The sequence below is a fragment of the Lathamus discolor genome, chromosome 4 (assembly GCF_037157495.1).
Source record: "Lathamus discolor isolate bLatDis1 chromosome 4, bLatDis1.hap1, whole genome shotgun sequence".
Taxonomy (NCBI): domain Eukaryota; kingdom Metazoa; phylum Chordata; class Aves; order Psittaciformes; family Psittacidae; genus Lathamus; species Lathamus discolor.
The window spans coordinates 69712802-69724000 of NC_088887.1; positions in this window are offsets into that span (position 1 = coordinate 69712802).

An 11199-nucleotide genomic window follows, 5' to 3' on the forward strand; every position below is an offset into this window, starting at 1 on the left:
TTTTTTCCTTGGGGGTGGCTCAAAAGAGTGATTATGCTTTGTGGTCATTTAGGCTTTTAGCACCTGCCTTTCAAAGACAGTAGAGAGTAAGTGTTAAGACCAGCACAGGTATGATATTCTGCTTGTGATGTTGAACTAGCTGATCAAACTAAGGAACTAAGGCTTAGGCAACTTTGGCTTCATCTGACATGGCAAAAAAGATTTGAGAACATAATGAGGGTGGGGTTTTATTGATTGTTGGTTTTGTGGGGTTGTTTTTTTGTGGGGATGTTTTTTTGTGGTGGGGGAGGGGGAGGGGGTTGCTGTTGTTGTTTGTAGGTTTTTTGTGGGTTTTTGTGTTTTTTTAAGATAACACAGAAAACACAGGTGATAGCACAGACACTGTATGGAAATGGGAGCCTCTGTTAAATTTTTCTGCTTTCCTTAGACTTCCATAAGCCCAGCCAAGTGCTCAAATCTTATCTCTTCATATTTTATTCCACCACAAGTGGAGACATTTAAGGCCAGGTGGGTGTGGCTCTGAGCAACCTGACCTAGCTGAAGATGTCCCTGCTTATAGCAGGGGCGTTGGACTAGATGATTTTTGAAGGTCTCTTCTGATACAAACTATTCTATGGCTCTATGCAGTTACTAGTTACAGCTAATTTTGTTTTGTTTTTCAACTTCCTTAAGACCGTCTCCTTGTATGTGGATGCCAGCTTTTTGTTTTACAACTGAATAAGAACTTAAATATTTATCCTGCAATAGACTTTTTTTCTGGGGAGGTAAAAGGCTGCGTTGGCAAGAAACTGTCTGCTTGCAGTATGGACCTCAAGTTGGAGAATCACAGAATCATAGAATTATTGCCACCTTCTTCAGTTGGTAATATTATTTACTCTTCAAATGAAGACAGACATTCAGAACTGAAACTAATAAAAGATTAATTAAAGATTTTAATGCAAAGATTATAAAAAAAACATAAAAGATGAAAAAAATTAATGTATTTATATCATATACTGGTAGTAACTTTGCTGCTGAAAATAAACAAAATTGAATTGCTGGTTTGTCTATAAATTAAATATGTTGATGTTTAAATAATAACACTTAGGTGTCTATTAACCCGAGTTGCTATTGTAGGAGAGTAAATAGGAGAAAACAAAGAAATAGCTTTTCACAGAGATCTGTAGTGCAGCACACTGCCTGAAACATAGCAAACTATATTTTTGCTTTTCTTTCTGGAGCCACCGCTGCAGTTTCTCATGACTTACCTTCATATATGATAGTTGATGCTGCTTATATTTGTGAGATAGTAGAGAAAAGTCAACTGCTTCTAACTACCAATTAGCTGTTCTTTCCTTTTTCACCAATCACTTCTACCAAATTTTGCTCTGTTTCCAGAAGTCAGAAGAGGGACAAATACCATGTCTTCAATTTCGTTGTTGCCTCATCAGATGTGCTGTTCAAAAGACGTTTAGCTACTTGCATTAAATGAATTTGTAGGCAGCTGTTTTCCAATGTAATCAACAGGCTGGACAGATTGGGTACTGCATCATCTCTCATTTTTTCACTGAGTAGACCACTCTACAACAATAATAGCTGAAAACTAAGAAAATAGGATGTGTGTGTATGTGTGTGCTTTCTTTAGTGGTTTGGGTTTTTTTTAACTATTGGAAAACTTCACGTTTTCTGTAATTTTGCCTCATTTATAGCAGAAGTACTGAGGGAATAAAGTCAAAATACAAATCATGTACTTAAGGAAATTAAGTCAAAATGTGGATAATTCAAAAATAGAAAATAAGATATTAATCAGGGATGCAGTCACACTCTGCTTTCTGAAGCACTGGGCTGTTCAAAACACACCCATATTTATGGAATTCAAAAGTCAATTAATGACATAAGTGAACACAGGTTCATTTTTTTTATGGGTACTTCTACCTGGTCAAGTCCATCTGCCTCTCTTGTGCTCCACTCTAATGGTGCCAGAGGTCTCTAGATGTTTTAGTGCCTATTTGTGTGGGAGTTGTTAAGCCTTAACTCAGAGACTGAAGTGGTTTTATATCAGTATTTCCATGAATCCTGATGTGTTGGAACACAGTGTGCTTGAATTTGCTTCTGCATTACTGTGTAGATATGTTCTACATTATTTTAAGCTTTCAATTCAGCAAACTGCAATGGTACTTTTTATCCTTTTAAGGTAAAACTTCAAAGTCTTACACTCTTCACAAAATTTGAAGTACCGAAGGACAGAACTTCTCACTCACATGTGAAAACAAAACCAAACAGCTGAAAATACACTGTGTGAATAAGCACTTTCTTACTTTGAGAATGTCATGGTTTAAACCCAGACGGTAACTCAGAACCACGCAGCCGCTTTCTCACTCCCTCCATCTGCCTCCCTCCCACTCACGGAGCGACGGGGAGGAGAATCTGAAGAATGTAAACCCCACGGGTTGAGATAAGAACAGTCCAGTAACTAAGGCATAACACAAAAGTACTACTGCTACCACCAACAGTAACAAAGATAAGGGAAATAACAAGGGGAGACAATATAAAACTAATAGCGGAAAAAGAAAAAGAAAACAATAAACAGCAGTGATACACAATAAAATTGCTCACCCCCCGCTGACCAATGCCCAGCCTGACTGGAGCAGCAATCTGGGCCTTCCAGGTAACTCCCCCCTCTTTATATACTGGGCATGACGTGCTGTGGTACGGAATACCCATTTGGCTAGTTTGGGTCATGTGTCCTGTCTCTGCTTCCTCCCAGCTTCCAGTGCCCCTTCTCACTGGCAGAGCATGAGACTGAAAAGTCCTTGATCAGAGTAAATATTACATAGCAACAGCTGGAAACGCTGGGGTATTATCAGTGTTCTCAGACTGAAGCCAAAACACAGGACTGTACCAGCTACTAAGGAGAAAAAGTAACTGTTACAGCTGAAACCAGGACAAAGAAACAGAGTAATTTAAAGTCAGAATTTTCTGTTCCTATTTTAGATGAGCATGAATGTACTTTTGTATACTGAGCAATTAATATGATATTCAGATAATGATTACAAAAATCAACTCTTCTAATGAAGTTTAATTATTTATTTTTTTAATCTGTACTACACACTTGTTAAATTCTAGTCTATTGTTGACAATGAATACAGTTTAATATATCAGGATCCTACTTTAGAAAGTTACATTTGAATCACAACCCATTGGGAGATCTCAAAAGAAAGTATCCTTACATGAAAAAGTGAAATAAAATAGGTAATATAGCAAAATTTAATCAAGAAGTTAGATATATTACTAAAAAGCTATAACCACCATTGCAGAAAAATAAAATTTATAAGAACCATTTAAAAACAGAATATCATGCTTGCTAGCATATTTAAATTCTGTTAACTCTAACTGGCAATGAGTTTTTCGTGCCACAGAAATCTTGTGACTAAGGAATATATCAGATGTAAACTATCATATTTTGCTTTATTCAATGGCTACTAAGCAGCTCTCATCTTTGAGGACTGAGATCACATTTGAAATGTGTTCATATTTAAAAAATCATAGTACCAACCTCTAAAATATCAAGTGGGCACATGCAGCAACATCCATGATTCCTTAATCCATTGTTCACATATCCATGCATTACTAATTAGCATAGAAACTCTTGAACCTTGTTGTGTTAAGTGGTAGCTCAAACCCGCAAATGGATAGCATAATACTGGGTCTTCATGTCCTCTGACGCTTTGTGGTTGCTGATGTTTCTTTCTGAAGCTTAATTTCCTGTGTCTTGAACCATTTCATCTACTTTTATACTTAGAGTGAAATTAAGTAACAGGAAGTGCTTTTGTTTATTCTCCTTTTTTTCTTTTTTTTTTTTTTTTAATTTCTTTATACTGCCAGCAATATGAATCCTTTGGTCTTCAGGAAGACTTTTTTACAGTGCTGTTCAAGGTTCTAGCTGAAAGCCTTCAGGCCATTAGCTGAATGTCATGAAAAAATGTAAAATTTGGAACAGCTTTTAGCATATTTCTGCAAGAAAACAGAGAGATACTTGAATACTCTGTAATATTCCTCTTTCTCCCCTAGCCATTCCTCTTAATAGGTGGACTTTGGCTGATTTCAAACAAATTTGACAAAAGATCTACAGCCTCAAAAGTATGAAATTCCTACAAGTTTTTGTGAAAAACAACGTCTAGCTAAATGACAGTAAATCCTAACAATTGCCTTGATAAGCAGAGAAAACGAGGCTGTTACTACTCTCCATTTTGCTTGGCACTGTGCAGTTAACAAGTTGGCATGTACACAGCCCTGGATTATCCACAGAACAGTCACCCTTTTGTCTGCCTACCGGTCATATGGGTTATATGGCTGGAGTATGGAGGGGAATCAGAAGTAAGGTGGACAGCACAGAGCATTTGGGACAAAGCTCAGATGATTCAGTGGGGACTAGAGAGGTTAGGAAACTAATTGTGGTAGAGCAACTGGAAAATAAGAGGGTTAAGGATAATATTGTAAGACAACAAAATAGTGAATTATGTGAATTACACTTTTTCATAGCTGACCTATAGTCTGATATTTTTAATTTGAATTAACCTGTGTGTATGATGGAATTATACTGTTATCGTTCTCAGTCAGATCTGCTAGATGACTAGTTATTTCTTGGTAATAATTCACTAAATAATAATAAACTAAATAATTAATTAGATTTATACGATTCACTAAATAATTCGCTAAAACTGGTATTGGTTAAACAAAAAGAGTACCTGAATAGGAGGCTGGGAGGATGCTAATGACATGAAGCCTAGAATGGGCACTAACATGATATGCAGATGCCTGATCATGCTGTTCTATGCATCTTCCTGCTAACCAGTGAAAGCAAACTACTTCCTCTTGCCCTTTCTCCTGGTCATAGAAACAGGTTCAACACATGTGGCATGGTCAGAGTAAGTTTATTTGTCTGCTTCAGCTGCATCCATACAAAAGTGTATTTATTTAGGCAATCTTGGTTTTATATGCTATTATTGACGATAATAACTTGCCACTTGCCAGTTATTACAATTCTGCCCCCACCATTTCTCAAGTAACTCCCACTTACTCACCTGTGTTGCCACGTCCACCACCAACTTCTCATGGCACGCCTCCAGCAGCTCCTCACATTTTCCTCCACAGCATGGCTTCAAGCCAGTGGTAAAATCAGCAATTCAGTCATCTCTCGCTATACGTAACAATGTCATTTAAGAATTTTAAACTTCTTTTGGGAGGCTTTTGGTGCCCTTCACAATTTGTCTATGTACAGCCAATGATCGCAATCTGCAAGAGTTCTAAAAGCTTTAAAGCCATGAAATTTCCAATTTTTTTTCTATTCTACACAAAGAAAAGGCAGGATATTTTTTTAAACACAGCACACAGATTAACTCCAAACAGTTCAGGACATTCACTTGAAATATGCTGATACAGTTTCCAACTCTTGCTTAAGTAATTGATTAGCTAGTGGTGAACACCTTCAATAGGAAGATTCATATATTAGCAATATAAGGTTTAAATCCTGAGTCCAAAACTTTCTAAAAATTATCTGAAAAGGGGTGTCTACTATTTGTTGCATGGCAAACAGAACATTTTTTTCCATCCTATTTTGACCAAGAATACTGTCACAGATGTTAGAAACAGTTTTACATCCACAATCAATGAAAAGTTTCTGGGTTTACAAAAAAATTCCACCAGAAAATTAAAAAAAGACATTTTTTGCAAATTCCTGGCTATCTCTGCTCACCCATGACATATGTGAAAGCATTTATTTGTATTTAGTTTATATTTACTCTGAGGAATAGAAATGCAAAATCATGGAAGCAAAAATAATTGAAATTAAAATGTTACCTTTTGGTGGCCTTTGCAAATACGTAGTTTCTAATGAGGACTTTTAATCATATGTTTTTATATGGAATCTTGAACATGAATGCACAAGACAATAATATTAACTGTTGCTAAAATCTGTGAAGAAAATCACAGATCTTTATTTTCACTTTAGACTTCTAATTTGTTATGCTGTCTGTCACAGCTATGGACACAGAATGGTGTGAATTAGAACTGCTTTATGCCATTATGGATTTCAAAAAGTAAAGTTCTAAAGTATCTGGGGTATGTATGTTTGTGTGGTGCATGCACACAAAGCAGCCTCTAATATCCTTTAACTTGTAGGTAAGTTTTTACTGTAATAGATTTGTGCCCCTACAACTGCAGCAAATGCAGTAGCAAAATGCTACTGTCATTGTAGACATTTTTAGAACAAGACGGCTAAAATAAACAAGGCAGAAATACCACGTCATATGAATTCCAAGTACATCTTTCTTGGCATAAAATCTTCTAAAATGCTACAGATATTCAGCTAAAATCTGTTGCAGTTGTCCTAAATATATTCCTTTGTTAAAATTATACTTCTAACCCTTTTGGGTATTGACAGCCTATTATTTTTCATATGTGCCATCTTTATCCAGGAAACTGAAAGAACAACTAATTATATCCTTTGCAAATGAGTGTGGCAGAATAGCTTTTGTTCACCAAAATTCTTAGGTCTATTCATCATGAATGCAGAATTCACTAGAATTTTTTGTTGTTGTTTGTAATGTACAGCCACTTTAATGGCATGTGAAGTTTGGCATTTGAAGCTAATTGTATACTTTGCTTTGGAGGCTGTAAATTCAGCCAGTCTGCCTAGCTACATTGCATTTGTACTTGGGCCTTAATTGATCATTTTGCAGACGTTTCTTGTGTGTTGCTTTTTGGGTGATTGACATTGGAGCTATTATTTTTAAAGGTTGCCTGTGCAGTTTTAGTAAAGGGTATAGCAGTAAGCAATTAAAATGAAGGTCAGCAAAATAAATCTATTAACAAAAGCATAATGTTTGGGGGAATATGCTATACCTAAAAGTTTACAATGGTGTTACAAAAAAAACCCCACAACAACCTGCATATAAAAGCTGCTTTAAGTCATTTATCCGTGTTATTGAGAAATATGAAGGAAATTACTGAAGCAGAAAAGCAGAGATCTGATATGAAAGTGGAATATAGGTATGAGTGGTATGAAGAAAATTGGGAAACCATAGCTGAAATACTTCCAAAGCATATATGGTCATTAGAGTGGACAGTCTGTTTATCAGCATATGTTTTAAATTGGCAGGTGTAAGTAAACCTCTTTTGAAAAATTTAAGTTTCAACATCGGTATTAATGGTCTGGATGATGGAAGCATAGTGTATTTATCAGTTTTGTTAATACTACAAAACTGGGAGGAATGGCAGATACAGCAGAGGGTCATGGTGCTGCTCAGAGGGACCTCAACAGTCTGGGGAAATGTGCTGGCAGGGATGGAAGTAATGTTTACTTCATGAATGTCATGAAGTTCAACTAGGGGAAGAGCAAAGTCCTACACATCCTGTGGTGCATGAAAAACTCCATGTACCAGCACACATGGAGGGGTAACAATCTGGTTCCTGAACAACAAGTTGAGGAATTTGCACCCTTAGAGATATTAAAAACCAAAAATCTAGACACTGTCCTGGACAACCAGCTCTAGGTGGCCCTGCTTGAGCAACATACGATTGTGGACAGAGGTCCCTTCTGGCCTTAACTCTCCTATGACTCCATGATTCTCAGATAATGATATTATGTAGAATATCCATCTGCTGTATGCTCTCCTACGAGCTTCATATTTCTTCATTCTCCCTGAAGCATTCAGAAGAAATAAGTATAGGTTTCTAGTCATTGTTACATAGTCAATGTGAATCTAAAATTAGGTTTTGATTTCAATAAGCAATTTTAAGTGGGTTTTCAATTTTTGGTAGTAAGAAATTGCCACATTTGAAAGTATATCTGTGTACTTAGTTGGGACACTGCCAAAAAGGACAGTCTCATGAAGCATGATTTGTGAACAAATACATGTTTAGGATGTACAGGTTCTCCACCTTACTTAAGCCAGAAAAAGCCTCTTACAATTTGTAATATTATACTACAACTGTAAAATGTAATGTATAATTAGTTTCGTCATTGAGAATGTTATTTTTTCTTGCTTAAAAAGTGATTTTCATTTGCTTTCATATCATTAATATGCACTAAGCTTTGCATTGAGAAAATTGCAAATCTATGGGTTTATTTTAGGTCTTGGAAGATATTGTACGCCAACATTTTGACAGGTTGCTTGCATACAGATGACTGAAATATTTCTAGAATTCTTTGTGGGTTTCTGTGCTCCCTGTTTTATTTATTGTCTTCCAGTAGTACTTATGTCCAATATGTACTGAGCTGTTTGATGTGAAAACTTGTGAAAGGGTGTACATGAAGTCATTTGTCCTGTGTTATTTCAAGCTCTGTAAATCAAACTGTTTATCATCCCTAAAGGCGTTGAGTCAAAATATGTCAAAACTTGTGCTAAAACTAAGGTCAATGGTGTGCAGAAATTGAACTTTTAAGTAAAAGATAGAGAAAATCCTTTTTTTTTTTGTTGTTGAAAATAAGCTATCCTTTAGATATCACCAGTGAAAGCAAACACATCTTGTGATATGTATACTCAGGGTAAATACTGTAGAGATTTCTACACCCCTCTCTAAAAAGTCTGAAAGATCTACTAATCTTAATTCTCAGGGACAATATACCAGAGTAGACAGACAGTAGGTCTCAGACTGTTAGCAAAATTCAATGTTCTCAGGTGGGTAAGATGTAGTTGTGCTACTCCAGTTGGTGAGAAAGAGAGCCCACTGTGCAATACTCTCAAGTGCAAGATATGTTTGTCTGCCCAGCTGGTTGGTTTAGTGAAAGAAATGACAAGTTGTAGGTATAACTAAAACAACTTTCAAAAAAGTCTTTTCAATTTATTATATTTATAACATACGTATTTTAGGAAATGCACTATCTACTTCACACATCTCTTATAGGTCTTCATTAGTCTATTTTAGATACACCACATCCAAATATATTTTGCCTTTTTATAGACTAAAACAGAAGAATAGAATAACTAGCTCACAGATATTTAGACTTTGGTTTTACTGCTTCATTAAGTATATTTCACACTGGTCTTCCAAACGTATGCAGATTCACATTCTAGTCGACAAGTCAGTCTAGCAAGTAAATAAATTCTTGGCAAGGTTCAGTTAGCATAAGTAGCAGAGAATATATACAGACGGCACAGAGATACATTGTATTTTTATTATTTTTTTAATATTGCAGGATGTAGCCCTTTTTATAGGAGGGGTTTAATTTTTTTTTAAGACTGCACGGAGTATAAGTGTTTAAATAAACCCTTCCCCTGAAAAAAACATAAATCAAAAACTAAAAACAAAACCCCCAAAACAGTCTATTAAAAAAAAAAAAAAAAAAAAGAAGGATTGGGCATCCTATTTAACACACATTATTACTCCAAAAATAGACAAATTAGTTGTGGTTTTGTTGTTATACTTTTGAATAAAAATACATTAAAAAAACCTACAAAACAAACATCTTTACATCTTTGTTACTATGTATCACATTTTTTGCATCTTTAGTACCTTTATATCTTTGGCACTAGGTATCACTATTGATAATATACACTAGTGAGCTCTGAAAGACAGAATGGTAATTAAACCATCTTTTTTTATCAGCTGAAGAGATGGAAATTGTTTAGAAAGAAACTGAAAGCAGTGAATATATACTGCTGACTGGTGTATTAAGAAAAAATTGTAAGAAAATATTTGCAGTTGAAGGCAACTAAAGTTTAATTTATTCTAATCACATTTACCACAAAGAGTAGCTCAGCTGAGGTTTGCCTACCAAAAATTCCATGAGTTGTTTCAAAAATAGGTAGTAGTGTGAAATTCATCACATTGAAATGTTGGAAGTAACTCAGCTTAAAGGGCTGTGTGCAGAAGCAAATTAAATTTAAGATACAGAGAAATTATGATAGGTTTAAACATTTATTATGCCCTGCCATCCCACTGAATTTTCACCGACGGTAGATATGGAAAATATTTCTGATGTGCTATGTGGGTGAAAGGGGAGGAAATTTATTAAATAAATGAGGCAGAATATAAGTAAGATAGCAAAGATATGGTTAAGGAGGCAAAACCAGACTTGCCAAATCTCTTTCAGACATATGTTGTAACATACAAGTTTCTGGTAGGATTTATATGATCATATGACTAATCTTGAAGGCATTAACAACTTGACACTATCCTTCTGCCAAATATTCCACTTAGCATTTGTTCTTTCGTGACCCTTTCCCCAACCAGAGTATTAGATAAAATCTAAACACTACTAAAGAATTTGAACAAAGTAGTTGACAAATATAGGAATAAAACTACAGATTACCAATTAGGCATTTTTTCTTTAAATCTGCACACAGTTAACACTCATAGATAATGAAAAAAACAATTGAAATATTTTAATTATTTTAAAAACTCTTGTATACTTTAAAATAACTTTTAGTATTAATTAAACAGACATCTTAATTTGGTCTCTCTTTCTTTTTTCCCCTATGAAAGTAGATTCACGTTTCAGTTTATGCCTTTGAAAACTAAAATGAATTTTAGTAGAAAATAAATTTTAATGAAAAATATCAGTTTGTTTCCACCTTGTTAACATAAAGAAGAATAAGAATAAGAATATTTTTATAAAAAAACTAAAAATGGCCAATTTATATTCCACTACTATATCAGCCTCTGTGCTAATTGACTTGTTCTGTTCTTTAGTTGAATAATGGAAAAATGGCCTCTCTTTTAATGAGCAGAAGCTCTTCAAAGGGGATTGAGATCATCAACCAAGGCAAAAATCAACGTGCCTACACCTTCTACCTCCAATTTTGTGCAGAATGTAGATATACCTTCTTTGGATCTTCTGAATAATGACATACGCAATTTATTACAGAAGAGAGGGTCAAACTTCAATACATGGATGTTTTCACAACAAAGGAATATTATTCCTCTCAAGTGCTCCAAATATGGGTCCAAAATTAGAACAAAAAAGCCCAGAATGCCCAATATTATGCATCGCTAACACAACTGTGGGATTAAATACAAGTTTTAGAGAAATCATAGAATCATAGAATATTTACGGTTGGAAAGGACCTTAAGATCATCTAGTTCCAACCCCCCCTGCCATGGGCAGGGACACCTCACACTAAACCATCTCACACAAGGCTTCATCCAACCTGGCCTTAAACACTGCCAGGGATGGAGCATTCACAACCTCCCTGGGCAACCTATTCCAGTGTCTCA